Genomic DNA, 25,497 nt, shown 5'->3' with positions numbered 1-25,497 from the left:
TGAGTGTACAGTGTCTCTTCGACTCCGTCCGGTCGTCGGGGGCAGCCGTTGGCACACTCGTTACTGCCCCGGCCTAGTAAGTTGGCGGCTCCACCCGTGTGGGGAGAAATCCCGCGGGTTTGGCATAGTAACGTTACTCAACACTCTTTGGTCACAGTGGTCCCGGCCAAGTTTTGGGATTCGCCGCTGCCACGACCATCATCCTGCGCCATCCGGGTGAGCCCGGGAGGGGGTAGACCCATGACGGCTACCTCCGCCCCGACGGCTCTACCCGTGATGGAGGCGCACGCTCCATTATCCTACCAGGAGGAACAGGATGCCTCCATGTCCACGGATCCCTCTGCGTTCGAGGAACCTGCCGACGAGGAGGTTCGGGTAGTGGACGGTTTAATTGACTTGGGCGAGTGTTTGGTGGAGGAGGTCTTGTCCTACCGTATAAGGTGCTTGCTCTCATCCGACGGCACCATAGGTTGGACGAATCTCAACCAACGGCTGCGCGTACTTGGATATCTGGTCTGGGCAGGATGGTGGAGGATCCTGTGCAGAAGACTTCCTTGACCCTGCCTTTAGCCCCCGATGTTGCCATGGGAATGGAACATGTGGACCTGTACGTCTCATCCCCGGAGAATTCCTTGAGGTCACGGGGCTCAGGCAAACTCCTACCGGGTCTCAAGATCCGGAGGAAGTTCTACGTGCTGGACAGACACCTTTCAGGGCCCCGCACGGTAAAAGAAGTGGTCGTTACACTGAACCAAGGCAACTCGGACGAACGTAGCCTTAGCGCGCCGGTGGTCTTCTCTCCAGCGGAGGCGTCCATGATGGAGGTCATCCCTCAGGACATTGTGAACGTCACCTCTTGGCTGGATTGGTGGGCCTGTACACTGGAGGACTTTCAGATCTCATAAGACCTCGCAGTGCCAGACAATCAGGCCCTTCTGAAAGAATTTATCTGATCGGGGGATAAAGCCATGAAATTTCTGACCCACCAGTCCCTTACCCAGACAGCCAACTGGGTTCTGAGGAGAAGGGACACTATCCTAAACAGACTTTCCCCGCAGGCTCCCCGAGCGAGAGGCAAAGTTCCTCAGAAACTCTCTGTCTCGGCCAAAACGGTGTTTCCTCTCCAGACGGTAGCAGAGCCGATGGAGAGTCAGCAGATTGAAGGTACTAGCCGAGCCCAGGCAGCAGTTGCCAAGGCGGCCCGTTGCGAGGAGACCTGCGGCGGACGGGGCCTACCCACTTCCGCCCCCAGCTAGGCAAGGAGCATCCACCTCTTCATGGCACCAGCCTCCGTGGCCCTCCAGGGGGAGTGGTGCTCAACCCCAAACCTACTAAAGACCTAAGTTCTCCGGGTCAAGGAGAAGCCGATAAAACCACCTTCCTAGAAGGAGATAGGGAGAGAGGCCCCCTACACCTTCCCACGCCCCTGGTGGGGGGATGCCTCAAACAGTTTTGGCAAGCATGGCGGGACAACGGGGCGGACCCATGGAGAGTTACTGTTCTCAGGGAGGGATACAGGATTCCCTTCCTATCAGAGCCGCCCCCGCTGATCCCCGATTACCGAGGGGTATGGTTAGCTCCCAACGACTCGGAGAAGAAGGCAGCTCTACAGGCAGAGATGGAAGTTATGCTGGAGAAAGAGCCCTGCAACCCGTGCATGAACCGTCGCCGGGATTCTACATCAGACTCGTCCTGGTGGAGAAAGTGGCAGGAGGTTGGAGACCAGTAATCGACCTCTCGTTATTGATCAAATTCATCAAGAAGACACCCTTCAAGATGGACACGACGAAGTCAGTTCTGGCAGCCTTGAGAGAAGGGGATTTCATGATGTCCCTGGATCTCAAAGATGCCTACTTCCAGGTTCCTGTTCACCCCTCCAGCAGGAAGTTTCTTAGGGTAAAGTGGGGCCCCCCAGACTCTTCAATTCAGGACCCTCTGCTTCGGTCTGTCGACAGCCCCTCAAGTCTTCACGAGAGTCTTCACCCTGGTCTCGACCTGGACACACTAGCAAGTCTCAAACTCAGACCGGTTTAGCGGAACCTGAAGGACCTCTGGTCAATGGGAAGCTCCCCACAGAAGATAATTCCGGTGTCACTTCCCTCCAAAGAAGCCCTCCTCTGGTGGTCCAACAGAAAGAATACGTTGAAAGGGATTCCGTTCTGCTCCCCTTCCCCGGAGATGCTGCTCTTCACGGGCATCTTCTCGAGGAAACAGCAGAGGGGAAATGGTCAGTGGGGGAAAAGGCCCGGCACATCAATCTTCTGGAGCTCATGGCAGTGCAGAGGGCATTGATTAGCTTCGTCCGCCTCGTTCAGGAGAACTCGGTAGCCCTCATGTGCGACAACGCCACGTACATCAAGAAACATGGAGTGCTAAGATCAAGGGATTTTTGCGATCTCACAGCTCGGGTCCTGGAATGGGCCAATAAGAACGACATTCTCCTATAGGCCAGATTCATCCCCGGAAAGAGGAATGTCCTGGCGGACGGGCTAAGCAGGAAAGGCCAAATAGTGGGATCAGAGTGGTCCCTTCACCCTCAAGTGGCACAGGAAGTCGTCCGTCGTTGGGGCTCCCCATTGATAGACTTGTTCGTCACAAGACTAAACGCGAAGCTCCCCGATACCGGATCCGACAGCAGCCTTCGAAGATGCCTTACAGCACCCGTGGGACAACCTCCACGTATACGCCTTTCCCCTCTTCGGGATGATCAGACGGGTGCTCAACAGGTTAAGACAGTCAAAGTCCACAGAGATGACTTTGGTAGTGCCCTGGTGGCCGGAGAGGGAGTGGTTCGTGGATCTGCAGGACCTAGCCATTCTCCTGCCGTGGCCCTTACCAGTAAGAGGAGATCTGCTAAGTCAACCACACTGCCAAAAGGTGCTCGAAAACCCTCGGGCTAAGGCTACACGCGTGGAGGTTATCAAGCGGTTGCTAAGGAAGTAAGGGTTCTCGGACAAAACAGCGGATAGGATGTCAGGGTACCTGCGGAGGTCCTCTTGTGTTGTGTACCAAGATATATGGGCAACCTATGTCAAATGGTGTACCACTCAGAGCCTTCGGCCCTTGGACGTTTCGGTCCATAACATCGCAAACTTCCTGGTACACTTGAGGGATGATCTAGGGGTCCTCATCCCAGCCAGCAAGGGGGTTCGAGCAGTGTTAGGACAGGTGTTCCAGGTTAAGGGCATCAATCTAGGGACCTCGCGTCACAACTCGGTGCTCATCAAGTGTTTTGAGCAAACTTGTGATCCCCACACCTCGAGGGTTCCCCAGTGGGATGTGGCCAAAGTCCTTCAGGGCCTTTCACGGCCTCCCTACGAACCTCTAAAAATGTTTTAGACTAAGAGCTCACCCTCAAAGCCATCTTCCTACTAGCCCTGGCCTCAGCGAAACGAGTGAGCGAGCTCCATGGCCTGTCTTTCGAGGTATATCACTCGAAAGGGTGGAAAGACATGACTTTTAAGTTCTTGCCGGAGTTCGTAGCAAAGACCCAGAACCCTGCAATTGCGGACCCGAGGTCTCAATTCCGACTATTCCGCGCTCGGACAACCCTAGTGACCTGCTCTTGTGTCCCGTAAGGACCATCAGGAAATACCTTAGTAGGACGGCCAAACTCAGACCGGTGGTGAAGAGTTTGTTTGTGTCCACAGACTCGGTCAAGAAGGAAGTTTCCAAATACATCATATCCTTCTGGCTTAGACAGGTTATAAAGAGGGCCTATGAGAGTGAGAGCACCACGGTGCCTGGTACCCCAAGACTTCATGATATTAGAGGTCTTAGCACGTCCTTAGCATTTGGCACCAACATGGTGGTAGGCCAAATCATATGGGCGGGCACTTGGGCTAGGCAGTCCATCTTTACAGCCCACTACCTCAAGGACTATACGAGGAAGTCCTTGGATGCCTTCTCCATCGGGCCAGTCATTGCGGCCATGCAACAAGTTTAGTAGTTTGGCCCCCGGGTTAGCCGTGGGAAGTAATCGTAAGCGACACAAGTTCCTCCTTACTTCTTTGCTAACCTCTATCCGTTTCCCGAGACCCCACTCTTTTTTCCCCATCCCTACATGAGAGATGGGACGTTAAAACACATCAAGTAGGGATTTTGAATAAAAGGTGAGTTGTACATAAGGTAGACTTTTGCGTGCTTTCCCCTACTCTCCTGCCTCTCCCTGGGAGTCCCAGAACTAGCCCCCTATCTAGTTCAAGGGCCCCAGGGATGTCTCGAACATTTCAATCTATAAGCTACTCCCTCCTCCTAAAGTATAAGGCTCCTAAGAAAGTAGTTTGAGGTAAGTATTCTGTGTTGGAACAAATCACAAATTTTAAGTAATTTGTATTTTTCCTAACATACTTACCTCGAACTACTTTTGGGTAATGGCCCTCCCATCCTGCCCCGAGTATCTTCTGGAGTTCGAGGAGGCCTTAAAACAGAAGCTTACTGGGTATCAAGCATGGCCACACGCGTGTCCTGGGTTGCACCTGGGCGAGTATCCGTACGCCCTGGAACGCCCTTGAGAGGCAGCGGAGAGGGGGGCAACTACGCAAAATTCTTGGTTGGTGATTGAGAGATTCCTGACTCTCCTAAGAAAGTAGTTCGAGGTAAGTATGTTAGGAAAAATACAAATTACTTGAAATTTGGGATGTATATATATGTGTATAGAAATGTGATAAATTTCCTTTTCAGTGTTTGTTCTGTGTGTGTGACATATACAACAACGACACTTGCGTACATTCTCACCGGAACAAGGCCAGCACAGTCCCACTTTGTGGGGAATGGCCTCTCCCTCTCTGGTCCATCGGTCTTCCCATCGGCATATAACCGTTGACTCGGCCGCCTTAGGGGAATCGTCATCGTCTGGACCCTCTTCATTCATCTATTGTCTTCGCCTTTTCTCTTGCATGGATTACTGAGCGAAGGGAATATGGCCTCTCAGAGATTGACTACGGTCTTTCTCTTCTCAAGGTCGTTCACCTTTCAACAACAGTGCACTATTGGGAAGAGTACCTTTCCCGTTTGCGGGTTAGGTTGCCCTTCCGATTGTTTGTCTCAATCGAGTATCACTGGCGCTCCGGCACAAATTTGTTAAAGTAAGGTCAAATAATAACTTTAAAGTTAAAATTCATGCATGCAATATCACATCTTACATAAATTGCCTAAATAGCTAACATATTAGCGTAAAGCCGGGAAAGGGTCGCCAGACTATTTAAATAATATACGATAATAGAAGGGGCGACAGCAGTCATCAAATGGCTTCCTCCGGCATCGGCAATGCTCACCAAAATACACTTAAATTAATGAATTTAACCGTGAAAAGTGAGACCAAAAATACACCAAGGAAAGATTGAATACTCAACTTTCCAGATGACGAAGATGCTGATGATTGCATGATGAGATGAATTCCAAAATTTGAAAAAAACACCGGGCTAAGGGAGAGCACACACACTCTTAGCAGGCTACAAGAATAGGAATGGGGTCACAGTAATAGTAGGGAAGGGGATCCACCGGGTACCTAGAATGGCACCCCTTCCTTTTTGCCACTCTTCCCCCTCACATCGAAATGTTAAATCTATTCGGGGTGAAGATTGCCATGTGTCGTATCTAAAAATACGTCCCCTGATATTATACGATATCCTTTATTGGATACTCGTGCCAGGAGTTGGAATCCTGGAGACCTTTGGTTTTAATTCTATGGGAGTATCACTGTAGCAAATATCCCTTAGAAGGCTACCTTTAGGAACCATTCCATCAGAACGACATGGCCTGAGCCCAAAAATTAATTATAAAAAATGGAATTTGACATAGGAAAAATCTCTTTTTGAGGGAGATAGCCCTGTCATCCTAATGGAAGTTTCTTAATGGCAGCTTTCTACTCGGGATATTTTTGTAAGTGATATACCAGAGAATTTTACCTCTACACGTAGTTCTAACCTCCGGAGCGAATATCCGGAGAGATATCATGTATGTATCAGGGACGGGTTTAAAACAAGCCATGACTCTCCTTCCCCAAATAGTTAAACTTTTCTTGAAGGATATGGGATAGGATTGGATATGTTGTAGTGGTTTGCGGACTGTGGCCAGAGGTAGCACCCGAACTGCCTAGTGTCCGAATGCCGACCACAACCCGACGTTCACTACACAATAAATATACAATGGTGGAATTCCCAGAAAACCTAAGTAACAGGTCAAGAGAACGGAGCTCTGGGCACCACCCCTTGATTTATACTGGGCAAGGGGACCCAGCTAGAATTTTGCTTTTTATCATACCTTTCATTGGGCTAGCTGGATTATAAATAAAAGTATAAGAACATTAGGTGAAAGGAAATATTGTAATTTATTTGAAAGTTTAAAAAAAAACAGTGGCTGAGATAGGAATAAACAGCAGCTGAGTAGGGGAACTCATTGGTGTAAGGAACTGGAATGGGATGCTGTATTCATAAAAAACAAGAAAAAAGTATTTATTTGAAAAACTGTTAGGAATACAGTAATGTATCAATCAAAATAATCAAAGGCAAAATTAACATCCCTTACGTAAAACTTCAGCATCCGGGTAACAAGATAAACAAATTACACAATCAAGATTTCCACTGGGGGGACACAAGTGTTCCTATTCAGTACAAGTATAAACAAAGGCACACCTAACCGTGTATCTATTTGGGCAAGTACCAGTATGCCATTTCAATAGTTCCAGTTAACTATTAATGTTTATGACACTTAACGGTTTTGGATATCTCCGCAAAAAGACGGTTTTAGGCCCCTTTACATTCACTTGGTTCTGTGGCAAACATTTAAAAAAAAAACTGTCCATCACTAAGTTCCAGTATGGAATCACCTTTTGTGACCTGGTGATGTGGAGTAGCAATATCTTGTTCCTTGTTGATGATCGAACACGAGCAATCGCCAATGGCCTTATAATACATTAGTTGTGGTGTTATTCAGTCAAACACTTGATGGGACTTACAGTTCACTGTCAGTGTAATATGTATACAGAGCAGCATCACAGACCACTACACGCTGGTAACAGGCCATCAACCACATTCATAATTGTTATGCGATACACTGGATTCCAGGGATGGATGTACTCACTCTTTTCTATATACATACAGTGGTGGGCTAGATAATCTTCCTTTACACTCCCTACTGAGTGTAGGGGCTGCTGTCAATACCTGGAAAGGAATAATAACAGATCATAATATTTTTTGGAAAAAAGGGCACAGAGGGGTATTGAAAATTGAATTTTTAATAATAATACAATGTAAATAATATTTATTTCATAGCCACAAACCCTTAAAGTTTTCCTAGATATAAACCACTTTTTTAATTCAACGTGGGCAAGAGAGCCGTTACAACTCCCGATCCCAGTGTGCTATAACTAACACGTTTCCTGTAAAACCATTCAGGAGCACCCATCGTATGATGCAATGCCTCACTGTGAGAATTGGGAGGGGATGAAAAATAACAGGCAGGCTGTCAGGACAACATGGTTATCTCGAAAGCTTTCAATAATCAATTTCTGTCTTTGTCTCCTTTTTATAATATCCCAAGTATCATTTGATATCCATTGCTTTCTCCTTGTAACTACATGTCCCAAGACTTCACTACCAACTGACTGATATATGTTCTTAATATAAGACCATTCTTCATTAATTGTCTGGTCTTCGTCTCCTTAAGTCTCTAAGACTGCAAATAGATTCCTACATTCTACTGCAAATGTTTCTCTGTGCTCTTCTTCTAAAAGCTTAGTTGTATCAAACCTAGGTATTCTATCTATCTTTCTGTTGGGTGCTTTTAGTTTTAATTTCTGTGTGGCAATGAGGAGCTGGTGATCACTACCAATATCTGCACAGCCACACGTAAAGATTTACCACAAAGCTGTAGAGTCCCTATGTCTCCACACCTGGAGGTCATCCAGTATCTCCTAGTGAAGAAAGGCTGCAACCTGTTGGAAAAAGGATGTCTGGGTACCTCCGGGAATCTTCATCTGCAGTATACCAGGTAAAGTGGTCAGTCTTCTGTGGTTGGTGTCGTGGAAGGGGCATCTTTCCTCTCGATACCACTATCTCAGTGATAGCAGAGTTTTTCCTGTACCTTCGGGAGGAAAAACTCACTCTCAGTGTTGGCGGTGAAAGGCTATCGTTCAGCTTGAGCGTTACCTTTAGACTGAAAGGAGTTAATATTTCCTCATCGTTGGAATTGTCTCTCCTTGTGTGGAGTTTTGAGCTTACCTGTTCTCAGCCAAAAGTTAAACCACCTCCATGGAATGTAGTTTGTGTACTACAATCGCTGAAAGGAGCTCCAGCTCCCCACAAACCATTGCATCAGGCATCAGATCTTCACCTCCCTCTTAAAATGATCTTCCTGCTAGTTCTGGCTTCAGCCAAGAGAGTGAGCGAACTTCTTGGTCTTTCGTACTTCTCCTATTCAAGGGGATGAGGAGAGGTAATGCTCGGGTTCATCCCTAAGTTTATCACCGACTCAAAATGTGTTGGTAGCGTGATCCTAGATTTGGCGACGTGCGGATTAAGTCTCCGTTACGTAACCGATGAACCAGATCAACTGCCACTATGCCCAGTGAGGGCTCTGAGGTGTTACCTCAAATGAACTTAATGAGGTTGTCCCCGAGTGAGCAAATTGTTTGTCAGCACGAGGTAGGTTAAAAGGGGAATCACAGAGAATGCGATCTCGGCATGGATTCGCATGGTCATGGACCGGGCCTTGAATCCTGATTCTCCTCTGCAGACACGGACACCTAGAGCTCACAACAATAGAGGCATTAGTATGTCCCTAGCATTCAAGATAAATTACTCTGTGGCCCAGGTTCTTCAAGCAGGCGTGTGGAAACGTCAGACAACCTTTAATGCCCATTACCTGCAAGACGTAACCCACAGGAACATGGAGACATTCTTCATCTTACCTGTGGTGGCTGGACAACAAATGGTTTAAATACCTTAAGCTCCTTGATGGACTAGTAGCAGATTGTGGAGGGCAGACATTACCCGGGATTAAGTCTGGGATGAATGATAAGAGTGACTGGAATCTTGTTTTCATCTTCCTCTCTCTTTGGCGATAGCACTTACGGTACGCTACAAGCTGGCCTCCGCTGTCTGCAGTTATAACTATTTCCCCTGTAACCTGATATATGCTCATATATTTGTTATATCCTTATTTCCCCTAGCGAGGTGGGAATTGGGCAATGTCCATTAGTTTGTTCAAGGAAGTCACAGGACTCATGGTGCTTAGCTATCACAAAGTCACACAGGTTGCTCTGGCCGCTAATGCGTGCACATGCACGGAAGTTCAGTGAGGTGTCAGGGCGATTCCTCGATAAGATCGTGCATAGCATGGAGGAACACCCCGGGTCAAAACCCAGCCAGTTGGTTAGGACTTCCACTCACCTTAGGGTGAGTCTTCCCTCATAAAGAGTGAAAGGGTTTGTATTAGTGACGGAACAAATGACAAATTTGAAAGTAATTTGTATTTATTTCTAGCTATACAAACCTTGAGTTTGTTATACAAATTTATCCCCCTGCAAGTCCTACCTGAAATCAAAAGTGACGCTAGAACATAGGTGTGTGTATGTGAGTGGATTAGCCAGTGCTGCCCCCTACCTCCCTCTCCCCTGCTAACTAGCGGTGGGGTAGTTATGCCTCGTTATGCCTCGCTAAAAGTCTTATAGCTACTCTTCCAGCTTTGCCAAAAGTATATTCCCTAATACAGAGCTTAAGGTTTGTATTGTTTGGAAATATACAAGTTACTTTAAAACTTGTCATTTTCCCTAACTATTAAAACCTGATTCTTTTACTCAAACTTTCCCGCCGTCACCAACCCTGAAAAAATCCCTGTCTTCATTCTAAGTGTATTGTTTGTGAACCAGGAGGGTGGCGGTTGCCTCCCCGCTGGTAATAGGTTGGTTTTACACCTCGTTATAATTTCAACTGCCGGGTTCCAGCTTAGCGGTTTTCTATCTCATATAAGTACAGGACTTAGGTTTGTATACAGTAGTTAGGAAAAATACAAATTGCATTAAAAATTTGCTATTTTTCAAGCAGAACTTGTGCTTCAGCTGGGAAAATACAGTTTTCAATATTAAACTTACCCGATAATCATGTAGCTGTCAACTCCGTTGCCCGACAGAATTCTATGGAGGGATACGCCAGCTATCACAATACTAGAAGGGGGTGTATTTACCAGCGCCACCTGTGGCCAGGTACTCAAGTACTTCTTGTTGACACCTCCTCAATTATTCCTCTGTCGTGCTTCCGGCAAGACGTTCTGGGATACGCTTATGTTCTTGGAGTATTTTCACGACTTTGGTGAAGTATTTCTCTTTGATTTCGGCTGTCGCTTTACTGGAAACTTCTATATTAGCTTAGTTAGCTTTTGGAATTAATTTGATTAATTTTGGTGACGAGAGAGTATGAACTCTCGTTCACTTTTCAATGGCCGACCCTTCCCTTAGACGGAAGTGTTGGTGTCTAAGAGAGTATAGACTCTCTTTCTTAATTTTGCTTAACAAAAGTTATAGATTTATTTTATATCTCTCCGCCTCTTATAGGCCTCTTCGATTAACTTCCTTTTATTATAAACTCATTAAAATTAATTTTTATATTTGTTTATATTCGACCTTCCTAATAGTAGGCGGTCTTTTACCGAAGTTAATAAACTTTGAGCCCGTCTTTTCGGTTTTACCTGTTAACATATTATGCTATTTCCGCCACAGAGTTTGAAAGATTTTCTTTGACAGTCTCGTACTGTTTTCAAAGCTGAACTAACGTTTTGTTTTATCTCTGCAGTTGTTGACGTTCAGAACGTTCAACTTGCACTCTATCGTTACGATAGAGAAAGAATGTTCACGGTTTCACGTTGCAGTAAGAGTAACCGTGTCTAGCGTTTTGTTCATTCTTTCTTAACTTAATGGTTTTGATCCTAATAAAGGAACTTTTCAGTTTTTTTTTTTTCCTTTAACAATAATATGTTTTAACGATATATATGATTGGGCTCTTCTCTCAGGTTCTAAGTCAAGAGAGAGAGAGAGAGAGAGAGAGATAGAGACGGAGGGAGAAAGAGGATAAACGTTTCATTCAAGCCTGCCAGGCGTACGAGTAACGTCGTTATCGTTTTTTGCTCTTCTCCCTAGTCTCTTTAGGGGAAGAAACTAAACGTTTTTAGAGTGATCTAGTGTTTAGTCTCTTTCCAACCACTGAATTATCTTTCATTAGATTTTTCTGTTACATTGTAATTCTGTTTTCGCAATTACTAACTTTGAGAAAGGATAGAATTGCGTATTTCAGGTACAAACCACTTAAAGTTTCGAGTTCAGTGAAATAAGTGCAAACAGAAATCAAAGTGATAAGTGATTAGTGCGTGAGGGTACTTTTGTGCGCGCCAGTCGTCCTCCCAGTCCGGGACCTCTTGCAAGCTCCCAAGCCCAGGGGAGAAGCAATGTCGAAGGGCATAAGGGTTCAGCAGGCCTTGATCGACGCACAGAAGTATTCTCGGTGGTTGTGGGCGTGTCTTACCGAGACCGTCACTCCCACCCGCAGACGATTGAGCCCTTATTTTGCTCGTCTGCAGAAGAGATTAGGGGAGAAAATAAAGGCAGAGTAACGCTGGTCTCAGGTCTCAAGACTTCTTAAACGTTAAGTCCAGACCTATGCCAGACGTACGAAGTTAAAGTTCACAACCCGAATACAGTCATCAGTTGATTACACTCCGCCTAAGAGGAGTAAGGTTCTGCCACAACAGATCTCTGCTGTTAAGGCTTTACCTCAGCAGAACTTAGTGTCTGCCGACCCCAAGTTAACTCTACTGCAGTCCTTACAGTCACAACTTTCGGTCTTGATGCGTGAGTGTCGGGCTGAGAGTGTTGCACCTCCTCCTCCGCCTACACTCCCTCCACCTGTTCTCGCTCCGCCTGTGCTCGCCCAGCCTGCACCTGCTCCGCCTGTGCTCGCCCAGCCTGCACCTGCTCCGCCTGGTCGCAGCACCATCTGCCAGGCGTACGATGTTGTGAACTCTACTACAGTCCATGCAAGCACAGCTTTCGGACTTGATGAGTGAGTGTCGGGCTGAGAGTGTTGCTCCTCCGCCTCCGCCTACACTCCCTCCTCCTACACTCGCTCCGCCTGATCACAGTACCATCTGCCAGGCGTACGATGTTGTGGACTCTACTACAGTCCATGCAAGCACAGCTTTCGGACTTGATGAGTGAGTGTCGGGCTGAGAGTGTTGCTCCTCCGCCTCCGCCTACACTCCCTCCTCCTACACTCGCTCCGCCTGATCACAGTACCATCTGCCAGGCGTATGATGTTGTGGACTCTACTACAGTCCATGCAAGCACAGCTTTCGGACTTGATGCGTGAGTGTCGGGCTGAGAGTGTTGCTCCTCCGCCTCCGCCTACACTCCCTCCACCTACACTCGCTCCGCCTGATCGCAGTACCACCTGCCAGCAGTTCCACCTGCCAGGCGTACGATGTTGAGACACGTGCTGAGTTTGCTGTTCCCTGTGGTGTTCAGCCTCCGCCTTTCTTAAGGCAACCTTTACATTGGGATCAGGAGGATTATACCTCTCTTCCTCCGCCTCCACTTGCTGCTCCACCAGTGATGCAACACTCGGTTGAGGTACAACAACCTCTCCCGTCCATGAGTCAGTTTCCTCAGCTCTTGCTGCAGCGAGCTCAACCCTCCATAAGGCAAGCACCACAACACCTTAGCCTTGCGCCTCAGGAGCCTCAGCTTGCGAGACATTTACCTTGTTCTGCGCAGCCTCTTCCTCTTCGCGCTCCGCTCACACCACAGGAACGGGAACTTGCTACTCCGCTTTCGCCAACCGCTCAGCAAGCGCAACCCTTGGGTTCAACCACTCATGCTAGGAGTCAGCCTCCTCCACCCATGCGCCTTCCTTCTGCTTGTCTTTTATTCAGCCTTTGCAGACTGAGCCTCAGGTGTTCCCTCATCGGAGTCTTGAAGAGGAAACCACACTATTGTTGTTCCAGCTCGTTCTGACTCTGCTGTTCAGCATACCATGGTTTAAACCCCATGCAAGCATGCATAAAGCACTCTAGCACTGGTCATGGAATTTCTGAGAAATGTTAAACGCCATGCACACGCTCTGCTTTCCTTTCAGCACATGCTCTGCATTCAGCATGCTCTGCATACAACATGCTCTGCATACAGCATGCTCTGCATTCAGCATGCTCTGCATACAACATGCTCTACATACAGCATGCTCTGCATACAGCATACTCTGCATACATCATGCTCTGCATACCTTACCGCATGCTTCTCAACACATCTTGGGTTGTTGCCAACTCACTAGACTGTCAAGCAGTTTCATAACGTTGCCTTCTAGTCTGCTGCTTTGCACCAGTGAACCCTCACTCAGAGAACTTAGCTTTTCTAGGATAAGGTCCCTGTAGATGAGAAAGTTCTTTTCTCCCTCCTTCTGATATTCCCTTGAGGACTCTGTCATTTGGAGGGAGCCTTTAGCTGCATAACCTCTTATGGACTTTTATTTAAGCATAACATGCTTACAGGGAAGGTAATGGTTACACTTCAGCCGCTAATCCCGTCTGTTACCACACCTGCTCCCATAGACCTTGAGCTGTGTTGCATGACATGCAGTCCAAGCTTAGTCCTTGTTAGAGGATTTTTTGTTTACGGAGTCAATGTGTCACGGGGAAGACGTTCAACAACCAACAGAAGGGACTTGTTGTGACGCAGTGCGGCAACCTCAGCAACCCGTTAAGGAGTTGTCTGTACGACCCAGACAGTCTAGACAGATTCGGGTTGTCACTGTACTTCCTCGCTTGCCCATGATTGACAGTTTACAGACTGTGCAGCAGTATCATGATCTTGTGTCCGGCTCCGTCAGACGACTGGCTTTTAAGAGCTCCCTCAAGTCGTCGCTGTCTGGAGATTTTCAAATGGACTATGGATCTGACCAAGGAACTGGGCCTCCTGGTCAATTTTGAGGAGTCTCAGCTCGTTCCATCCCAGACCATTGTCTCCTTGGGTATGGATCTTTAGAGTCGAGCTTTTCGGACTTGTCCGTCGGCCCCAAGGATCTTCCAAGCCCTAGAATGCATCCAGAGCATGCTGAGAAGGAACCGATGCTTAGTCAGGCAGTGGATGAGTCTAACAGGGACACTTTCATCGCTGGCCCTGTTCATCGAGTTAGGGAGACTCCACCTCCGCCCCCTTCAGTATCATCTAGCTGCTCACTGGATAAAGGACATGACGCTAGAGACGGGCTCAGTTCCTGTTTCCGAAGAGATGAGGTCTACTCTAACGTGGTGGAAGAACAGCATTCTTCTCAAGGAAGGTCTATCTTTGGCTGTTCAGACCTCCGACCTCCGTCTCTTCTCGGACGCATCGGACACGGGCTGGGGTGCGACACTGGACGGACAGGAATGCTCGGGAACATGGAATCAGGAGCAAAGGACACTTCACATCTATTGCAAGGAGTTGTTGGCAGTTCATTTGGCCTTGATAAACTTCAAGTCCCTCCAGCTTAACAAGGTGGTGGAGGTGAACTCCGACTACACCACAGCCTTGGCTTACATCTCCAAGCAGGGAGGGACTCATTCGAGGAAGTTGTTCGAGATCGCAAGGGACCTCCTCATTTGGTCAAAAGATCGAAAGCTCACGCTGGTAACGAGGCTCATTCAGGGCGATATGATTGTCATGGCAGATCGCCTCAGCCGGAAGGGTCAGGTCTTCCCCACAGAGTGGACCCTTCACAAGAATGTTTGCAGCAGACTTTGGGCCCTGTGGGGTCAGCCAACCATAGATCTATTCGCTACCTCGATGACCAAGAGGCTCCTCTTGTATTGTTCTCCGATTCCAGACCCAGCAGCAGTTCGCGTGGATGCCTTTCTGCTGGATTGGTCCCATCTCAACCTGTATGCATTCCCGCCGTTCAAGATTGTCAACAGGGTACTTCAGAAGTTCGCCTCTCACAAAGGGACACGGCTGACGTTGGTTGCTCCCCTCTGGCCCGCGAGAGAATGGTTCACTGAGGTACTGCAATGGCTGGTCGACGTTCCCAGGACTCTTCCTCCTAGAGTGGACCTTCTGCGTCAACCTCACGTAAAGAAGGTACACCCAACCTCCACGCTCTTCGTCTGACTGCCTTCAGACTATCGAAAGACTCTCAAGAGCTAGAGGCTTTTCGAAGGAGGCAGCCAGAGCGATTGCCAGAGCAAGGACGACATCCACTCTCAGAGTCTATCAGTCTTAATGGGAAGTCTTCCGAAGCTGGTGCAAGGCCAATGCAGTTTTCCTCAACCAGTACCAATGTAACCCAGATTGCTGACTTCCTGTTACATCTAAGGAACGTAAGATCCCTATCAGCTCCTACGATCAAGGGTTACAGAAGTTTGTTGGCAGCGGTTTTCCGCCACAGAGGCTTGGATCTTTCCTCCAACAAAGATCTACAGGACCTCCTTAGGTCTTTTGAGACCTCAAAGGAACGTCGGTTGTCCACTCCAGGCTGGAATCTAGACGTGGTCCTAAGGTTCCTAATGTCATCAGGATTTGAACCGCTCCAATCAGCCTCTTTTAAGGACCTCACATTAAAAACTCTTTTCCTCGTGTGCTTAGCAACAGGTAAAAGAGTAAGTGAGATCCACGCCTTCAGCAGGAACATAGGTTTCACATCTGAAACGGCTACATGTTCCTTGCAGCTCGGTTTTTTGGCTAAAAACGAGCTTCCTTCCCGTCCTTGGCCTAAGTCGTTCGAGATCCCAAGCCTGTCCAACATGGTGGGGAACGAACTGGAGAGAGTACTTTGCCCAGTTAGAGCTCTTAAGTACTATCTAAGAAGGTCAAAACCATTACGAGGACAATCAGAAGCCTTATGGTGTGCTATCAAGAAGCCTTCTCTACCAATGTCTAAGAACTCAGTTTCTTACTACATCAGGCTTCTGATTAGAGAAGCAAATTCTCATCTGAAGGAAGAAGACCTTGCTTTGCTGAAGGTAAGGACACATGAAGTGAGAGCTGTGGCTACTTCAGTGGCCTTCAAACAGAACCGTTCTCTGCAGAGTGTTATGGATGCAACCTATTGGAGAAACAAGTCAGTGTTCGCATCATTCTATCTCAAAGATGTCCAGTCTCTTTACGAGTACTGCTACACCCTGGGTCCATTCGTAGCAACGAATGCAGTAGTAGGCGAGGGCTCAGCCACTACATTCCCATAATCCCATAACTTTTTAACCTTTCTCTTGAATACTTTTTATGGGTTGTACGGTCGGCTAAGAAGCCTTCCACATCCTTGTTGATTTGGCGGGTGGTCAATTCTTTCTTGAGAAGCGCCAAGGTTAAAGGTTGTGATGAGGTCCTTTAGTATGGGTTGCAGCCCTGTATACTTTAGCACCTTTGAGTTGATTCAGCCTCCCAAGAGGAACGCTGCGCTCAGTAAGGAAGACGATCTTATTAAAGGCAGAGTAACGGTTCAAGTCGACTTCCTTACCAGGTACTTATTATTTCATTGTTATTGTGGATAACTGATTATATGAAATATGGGATACTTAGCTATCCTTTAATCTTGTACACTGGTTTTCACCCACCCCCCTGGGTGTGAATCAGCTACATGATTATCGGGTAAGTTTAATATTGAAAAATGTTATTTTTATTAATAAAATAAATTTTTGAATATACTTACCCGATAATCATGATTTAATCGACCCTCCCTTCCTCCCCATAGAGAACCAGTGGACCGAGGAATAATTGAGGAGGTGTCAACAAGAAGTACTTGAGTACCTGGCCACAGGTGGCGCTGGTAAATACACCCCCTTCTAGTATTGTGATAGCTGGCGTATCCCTCCATAGAATTCTGTCGGGCAACGGAGTTGACAGCTACATGATTATCGGGTAAGTATATTCAAAAATTTATTTTATTAATAAAAATAACATTTTTCCAATACAGTAGTTATCAACATAAGTCATTCAAAATGCATATCTAAAAATACGCTATGAACACCTGTTGTTCTTCTAAGTGGATTTTAATTACTAAAGCAAATTTACTGGTTGTCAGATTATGGCAGATTTTGTAGTGCATTGTTGCTGTGATTAGTATTTGTTATTTTCTGGTGGTATTTTGGGTGAATCATCACAGAATCCCCACAGGTAGCGTTGACTTGGAATGCACAGCATGGAATGAAATGTCTTTGCTCACCTAGACATGAACCTCCTTGTAACCTCCTGCTTGTCTAAGGAGACTTAGGATGCTGTGTTCCTACTCTTAGCCTATCCAAGTGTATGTGAATGGTGTATAGGTAAAGTTATAATGTTTGGCTGAACATAACTTAAATTAACTTAGCAATCCTTAAAAATTCACAATTCTGTCCCAAAATATGCTGCTACTTTTTAAGTTTGAGGAAGCTAAAAAATTCAACTCTCATAATATAAGTGTAGAACATGGTTTACTTCCATATTTTACTTTATATTATTATGTCCTGATACCCAATTGTGACTAAATTAATGTAATCTTACAGTGAAATAAAGATTTCATTGTCATTGACATCCTTCAAGGAGGAAGGCAAGAAGGAAAATAAATGAACTCTGTTTGTACTTAGTACTTTTAGATAATGTACTGTGATTGTATTACTTGAAAAAATAATTGTTCCAACACGAATACTTACCTCGAACTACTTTCATAGGAGTTACCTGTAATCTCCTCTCTACCGACCAGAGTTTTGTGTAGTATACCCAAAACCCGTTTTCTATGGAGGGCTAACTCGGGAGTAAGAGAATGTGCCCCGAGGGTAGCTTTTGCGTTTGGTCGAGGTCCGCTTGGGTCGTGAGCGGCAGTAAGTTCTCTGGTCGCGACGTGATACCACATCGCTCTCGTCTCTCTCGACCCTTTGTGTCCGCCACGTGTGTCCCACGTGTTTACCGCGTGGTAACTTGTGCTTATCCCTTGTGTTCCTGTGCGTTCACTACCCTTCCTTGTGCTTCCCTAGTGTATTCCTTTGATTACCTGCGTTCCTGTGTCTTGTGTTTGTGCGTTATGGAGCAGATCCACCGTTGTCCTGGGCCTAGAGCCGGAAAATCGTGTGGAGCGTTCCTATCCAAACCTGAAGTGGATCCTCACTCCCTTTGCTCTTCCTGTAGGGGCAAAGTTTGCTCTCCTTCGGATACATGCCTCGAGTGTGTTGGTTGGAGTGAAATTCAGTGGGTGCGTTACGGCATGAAGAAAAAGAAATCGTCGAAACGTTCACCCAGGAAATCTAGCATTTTTTCGCCGCTACCGTCGCACAGTGGACGGTCCGACGGGGCTTCTGTCTCTCCTTCCCCTACCCAGAGTAGGGGACGAGGTAAGTCCGTTGTGGGGAAAGAGCCGGGCGTTCTTCCCCAGGAGTCTGGTGAGTGTGAAGTGGGAGTTGCGGGGCCTTCTCGGGCTAGTGAGGAGCCTGGTAGTGCTGTGTCGGGGAGTTCTGGAGACTCGGCCCTTGTGCTTGGGGGGGCACGTTTCCTCCGATGACCCCTTATGGTGTAGCAATGTTGTTCCTGTGTCTTCGCCCCCTTCGTGGGCTTGTGTTTCAGGTTCTTCGGCAGGCGGCGACACCCAGGGTAAGTTAGGCTCCGCAGTAAGTGATACCTTCGGATGGAAGCTCCCTAAAACGCCAGGTAGGTCCCCTATGCGGATGGAAGAGGGCCTGGATACCTGGTTCCCTAGTGTTGGGCGCCAACCCTCGTTCCCAACTCCTCTCACGGAAGTTCCAGAAACCTTCCTGCAACCCTCTACCTCGGGTACGCAACGAGTCGTGAAGCCCCTCGCGCTGCCCCTTCTTCTGCCCGCCGTGCGGTTGATTTGGTGTCGTCGGGCTCTTCGGATGGTGGGGAGTCATTCTCTTCGGGAGAAGAAGCCAGGAGGAAACATCGGCGTCGGAGGGAGCGGTCCAGGAGCAGGCATTCCCGCTCAAGATCCCGTTCCAGGTACAGCAGGAGGCGGTCCCGCTCTCCACGGAGGAAACACAGGAGGAGTAGGTTACCCGATGGTGATTGGGTTTTCGTACCCCGTAAGTCGGAGATACAGTGTTCCCTGGACCGGCGGTCCAGAGATTTCTCGCCAAGGAGATCATCCTCCAGACGTTGTTATGACCCTCGCAGGGAGAAACGCGAGAAGGCCTCTGCAGGCAGGCGTAAGACCGCGAAGCCTCCGGTTCACCCCGCCCAGCGGGGGGAACCGTGCTTCCTTACGGGCAGCCTGGCCGAATCAGCCCAGCTGGTGCGGCCCTCGGACTTTAAGGAACGGTTCCCGCTGTCGGGTCAGCCCAGGGGATCCGCGTCCTCGTCCCCCAGAGAGCATGATCGGACGATAGTCCTCGCCGGTTCGGCGATGCCTGTCCTAACCCCCGTCCCTGGTGCGGAGGTCTCCGCCGGGGAAGATCAGTACCTCCGCAGGGGAGTGCCTGTTGTGCCAGGACCAAGGCGCCCGGTGGGAGTGCCCGGTGACCCGGCTCCCCGGGCCCAAGTCGAGGCTTCGGCTGACGGTAGGGAAGGTTCCCCGACAGAGGACTCGGCCTATAGAAAAGTAATAAGTCTGATGAGGAGACATCACAAGATCGAAGAACCGGCTGCTACCGATGAGGACTACTGGAGGTCCAGCCTTACCCGGTTGATGCAAGCTCCTGTCCAACCAAAAGCCTCCCTGGCACTTCCTGTAGCCCGAGATCTCGTCCTGGGCCGAGAGCACGTTGATAGAGTGGTGGCAGGCAATGCCGAAGCTCCCAAGACGCAGAGCTCTTCGAAGCTGCTCCAGGGGCTCAAAACACAGAGCAGGGTCTATGTGCCAGAAGGACAACGGCCGGGAGCCTGCAAAGTGGAACCTGCTCTCGACATTCTGGGACAGGGCGCCTCGGAGGACAGAGCCTCTTCAGCCCCGATCTGTTTTTCTCAATCGGAGGCTGCGATGATGGAGGAAATGTCTAAGGACCTAATGCACGTCTCCTGGTTAGACTGGTGGGTTTCCACACTAGTGGGTGTGCAAGCAACTTATGACCTGACAGACCCAGAACAGCAAAGCCTCCTGAGGGAGCTTATCATCTCCGGGGGCAAGACCCTTAAGTTCCTCACCTACCAGTCTCTCGCCCTGTCAGCGAATTGGGTGCTTCGCAAGAGGGACACCATCCTGGCGAAGCTTTCCTGGAAGGTACCAGACAGAGAGGCGAGGGCCATGAGGAGCCTTCCTTTGTGGGGTGACTCCTTGTTCCCCTTGAAGGAGTTGGAGGAGATCATGGAGAAGGTGGCTAAGAGGAAGGAAGTAAATGCGCCCAGGCCTACGCCGGTAAGGAGACCTCCCTACAAGAGGTCAGTCTCAGACAGTGCCGCGACGCCTCAGGTCCCTCCTAGCCTGACGAAGAGAGAAGCCCCTTCTTCCTCTTGGGCCTCAGCGCCTCAGCCCCCCCGTAGAGGAGCCCCAGCAGCGTCAGCCTCCTTTAGGACAGGTTATTCTGCCTCCAGGAGAGGCTGTTCAGGCCGCTCCTCCAGGAGGAGATAGAGTGGGAGGCCCTCTATTCCTGCCCAAGCCTCAGGTTGGGGGATGCCTCAGACTATATTGGCAAGCATGGAAAGCTCACGGAGCAGAGCCCTGGACAGTGTCCGTACTGAAGGAGGGCTACAGGTTACCGTTCTTAGCAGAACCTCCCCCTCTAATTCCGGCCAGCCTGTCGGAGTGGTTGGTACCCAAGGACCCGTTGAAGAGGGCCGCCCTTCAAGAGGAGGTGTCCACCATGTTGGAGAAGGGCACCATGGAGGAGATCCTACACCCAGGACCAGGTTTCTACAGTCGACTGTTCCTGGTCGAAATAGCGACGGGGGGTTGGAGACCGGTGATAGATCTGTCAGCTCTCAACAAGTTTATAAGAAAGATAGAGTTCAAAATGGACACTCCGAAGTCAGTCCTGCTGTCCTTGAGGGAGAAAGATTACATGATGACCATAGACCTCAAGGACGCTTACTTCCAAATTCCGGTCCACCCCTCAAGTCGAAAGTTTCTCCGGGTGAAATGTGGTACCCAGATCCTGCAATTCAAGACCCTTTGCTTCGGATTGTCAACAGCTCCCCAGGTATTCACGAGAGTCTTCACGACAGTCTCAGTGTGGGCTCACGAGCGAGGCATTCGCCTCATCCGGTACCTGGACGACTGGTTGCTTCTTTCCTCCTCGAAGGATGTCTTGAAGGAGCAAGGGAAGAAACTTCTCCAGTTTTGCAAGGGTCTGGGTATCATGATCAACCCCGAAAAATCGAACCTATCCCCCTCCACCAGAATGACCTATTTGGGGATGACACTGGATTCCCTTCTAGTGAAAGCATTTCCGTCGGAGGACAGAATAAGCAATCTGATGAAGATCCTTCGTCCGTTCCTGTCGGGGCAACCCAGGAGGGCGAAGGACTGGCAAAGACTAATAGGGCATCTGGTGTCGTTGGAAAAACTGGTCCCCCAGGGGAGACTCAGACTCAGAGCCGTACAATGGAACCTGAAGAACTTCTGGTGCCAACTGGACTCGCACCAGAAATTAATCCCAGTCCTACCAAACACAATACCCTCCCTGGAATGGTGGCATTGCCGGTCGAACTCGCTCAAGGGGATGCCCTTTGCGAACGACCCTCCCGAGTTACTTCTTTTCACAGACGCCTCCAACCATGGTTGGGGAGCCCATCTCCTCAACAGGACGGCGAGAGGAACCTGGATGGACGGGGAGAAGGACCTACACATCAATGTCCTAGAGTTGAAGGCAGTCCAGAAAGCTTGCCTGCACTTCGTCGATCTACTAAGGGGAAACACTGTGGCGTTGATGTGCGACAACGCCACAGTGGTAGCGTACATAAAGAAACAAGGAGGTTTGAAATCAAGGGAATTGTGCGATCTCGCCCTAGATATCCTAGATTGGGCAGAAACGAACCAGGTTGTGTTATTGGCAAGGTTCATCCCCGGGAAAAAGAACGTTCTAGCCGACGGTCTCAGCAGGATGGGCCAAATAGTAGGGACAGAATGGTCCCTCCTTCCAGAAGTAGCCAAGCTCATCATCCAACGTTGGGGTTCCCCGTTGATGGACCTCTTTGCAACCAAACTGAACGCGCAACTTCCCGTTTATTGTTCTCCTGTCCCAGACCCAAGGGCAACCTTGGAGGATGCCTTTCAGCACAAGTGGGACAACCTAGACGTGTACGCTTTTCCCCCCTTCACGTTGATAAGGCATGTACTCAACAGAGTTAGGACTGCCCGAAACTTAAGGATGACTTTAGTAGCGCCCTGGTGGCCAGAGAGAGAGTGGTTCGCAGACCTAAAAGACCTGGCGAGTCACCCTCCGTGGCCACTCCCCGACAGGTCAGATCTTCTACGACAGCCGCACTTTCTCAGGTTTCACGACAACCCACAGTCTCTACGCCTTCACGCCTGGAGACTATCGAGCGGCTCCTGTAGAAAGAAGGGTATTCAGCAGCTACGGCTAAGAGGATGTCGCTATACCTGAGAAGGTCGTCGGCAGCGGTCTACCAAGCGAAGTGGGCCTCTTTCACGAAGTGGTGCGCTTCGAGGCGCATTAAGCCCCTCAAAGCCTCGGTCCCAGACATAGCAGACTTTCTGGTATATCTCAGGGACGAGATAGGAATGTCAATCATGTCAATCCCAGCTATAAAAGGAGTGCGAGCTGCCTTGGGTCAAGTCTTCCTTCTGAAGGGCATCGACCTGGGTTCCTCTAGACACATCTCGATGCTTGTCAGGAGTTTTGAGCAGTCCTGCCCCCACAAGCAGTTAGGGTGCCTCAGTGGGACTTAGCTAGGGTCCTGAAGATGTTAAGTGGCCCCCCCTTCGAGCCAATGAAGGATATCGTAGACAGGGATCTCACTCTCAAGACAGTCTTTTTGCTAGCCTTGGCTTCTGCAAAAAGAGTGGGGGAGATCCATGGGCTGTCTTATGACGTCTCTCATTCGAAGGGGTGGAAAGAGATCTCTTTCAAGTTCGTTCCTTCGTTTGTGGCGAAAACCCAGAATCCAGCTGTCTGGGACCCAAAATTCGAAGGTTTCTCTCTACCAGCTATCCCTAGGACGGGGAATTCTGAGGATTTGAGGTTATGCCCGGTCCGTGCCATTAGAAAATACCTTAAAAGGACTGCTCATCTCCGGCCAGGCATCAAGAGCCTTTTCGTCTCCACAGGAGTTACTATGAAACAGGTATCGAAGAATACCATTTCCTTCTGGTTGAGACAAGTTACTGCCAGGGCCTACAAGGAAGAAGGACTGGCCTTACCAGGCGCTCCCAAACCCCATGACATCAGGGGTCTGAGCACGTCCTTAGCTTTTGAGAAAAACATGGCAGTGGGTCAGATCCTTCGTGCAGGTACCTGGTCGAACCAGTCAACCTTTACTGCCCATTACCTCAAGGACTACTCAAGGAGGTCCTTAGACGGGTTCTCCATTGGAACAGTCATCTCCGCGCTCCAAGTGATTTAACGGTAAAAGCCCCAGGCTCGATCGTGGATAGCAAACCGGGAGACACAGGTTCGTTCCCTTTCACCCTAATCCCCGTTTTTTCCCTATCCTTATCGGAGATAACCCTCTTGTAACCATTGGATAACACGTCTCTGCAACTGCGTTACTGGATTCAACATCAGAAGAAGTTTTTCAAAGGGTGAGTACTTAGACACTAACGTGAGCTCTTTGTGTAGTTACCCTATCGTCCGTTTTCCTAGTATGTTTTGTTTTTATACCTAGGCCTCTTGGCTTCCGCTTGCTGGGTCTGAGGGTCAGGAAGGCACTCCCACCTCCTAAAGTGTAAGTCTCCTAAGAAAGTAGTTCGAGGTAAGTATTCGTGTTGGAACAAATAAAAAATTTTAAGTAATTTTTATTTTTCCTAACATACTTACCGAGAACTACTTTCGGGTAATGGCCCTCCCTACCTTCCCCGAGTGCCTCTCTGCCCTTGCGAGAATTGTGCAACATCCGAAGAACTTACTGGCGCTCACGAGTCACGACCCATGCGGACCTCGACCTAGCGCAAAAGCTACCCTCGGGGCACGTTCTCTTACTCCCGAGTTACCCCTCCATAGAAAACGGGTTTAGGGTATACATTACTACACAAGACTCTGGTCGGTAGAGAGGAGATTACAGGTAACTCCTAAGAAAGTAGTTCTCGGTAAGAATGTTAGGAAAAATAAAAATTACTTAAAATTTTTGATTTTTACAAGTACAGTTATTGATTTTGATTCAGAGTTGATTTTAGAGACTTGGGAGTGTTTTGAACTTTTTGATGAATACAGTACGGTACTGCTGTAACTCCACTGAATATCAAAATCCTCCAGATTTCTTGCTGCCCACAGCAGTGATTTAAAATCATCCAGTTGGTCTTTAGATACAGTACATACTTTGGATTTTACAGATTTTATGCCGAGTTTGTAACCAAGCCCATAGACTAGTTACTTATATGTTCCGACACAATACAAACTGTCCCATAATTAGATTGATTTAGGCGCAGCTGTAACCCTGCAGTTAAATCTTTTACTGTAACCAGGTGTCAGCATTAGCCGACAATTAATAGCCGGTACACTAAACAATCACTTTGATTCCTGCTACCAAATATCCCACGTGTTTTCGGCTTCACTTGAAACTTGGCTTTTAGAATTTTCTTTCAATGACTCTTGGACAAGTCACGAGGCCGGGAGATTCACCTGTTTCCCCTAGTAAAACAGGTGAACCTCTCCTTTGGGAGGAGTTAATGAAGTTCCATATCTTTCTTTCCGTTGACAACACTGTGTAATGCCTTTGGACTTAATCCCCCGAACGGGAATAAAATTCAGCCTCTTATGACATTGTCATTCAGTCTGAAATCGAGTGGCCGGCTAATATTACGCTCATGAGTCAGACATTCCTATTTGTCCTTACCCTTATGAGTTTGAAAAGAAGATGGTATTGGGAGAAACAAGTTCTCCCTCCCGAAAGAGAGACCATAGTCCTATGTATGATGTGCGCCGTGCGCACTCACAAGCAATACGTATATCTCTGAGTGCTTGGGTTTATGACTGAATGATGTGTACAACAATGCTGTAGCGCACTCTTACACTAGCACGCTTAACATTGGCACTCTCACACTAGAATGTTTGATATTAGCGAGTTTGTGGCACTCACAACAGTGTGCTCCTGCAATGGTACGCTTAACACTAGTGCACAGAGTGATAATGCTTGACGCTATCACATGGATCTGCAAGCGCTTATCCCAAGGGGAGATATTTACTTACATCCTAAATATGCGTTCGATGATCGCAAAGCCAGCAATCACTCACCTGGGTGTAAAACACCCAAGCGTGCTAACAATACAGGGGTCCTTGACTTATGACGTTGATCCATTCTTAAGACGCGGTGTAACCCGAATTTCAGTGTAAGTCGGAACGTCATAAATAAATTACTCTATACGTACTGTACAGTAAAGTATTGTACTATAATAAAATGTAACAAATGACATAAAAAAAAGTATTAGAAAAAGAGAAAACAATTCC

At 48.2% G+C, this 25,497-nt stretch overlaps 1 protein-coding gene across 3 annotated transcripts in view; it reads left to right on the top strand.

Annotated features, from left to right (window-relative positions):
- The window catches only part of heix (UbiA prenyltransferase domain-containing heix), a 94,495-nt gene that overhangs the window by 11,593 nt on the left and 57,405 nt on the right, over positions 1-25,497 (top strand). The gene's annotated exons all lie outside the window — the stretch shown is intronic.

This window comes from Palaemon carinicauda, chromosome 30 (assembly GCF_036898095.1).
Source record: "Palaemon carinicauda isolate YSFRI2023 chromosome 30, ASM3689809v2, whole genome shotgun sequence".
NCBI classification, from domain to species: Eukaryota; Metazoa; Arthropoda; class Malacostraca; order Decapoda; family Palaemonidae; genus Palaemon; species Palaemon carinicauda.
This window is presented reverse-complemented; position numbering and strand designations above follow the sequence as displayed.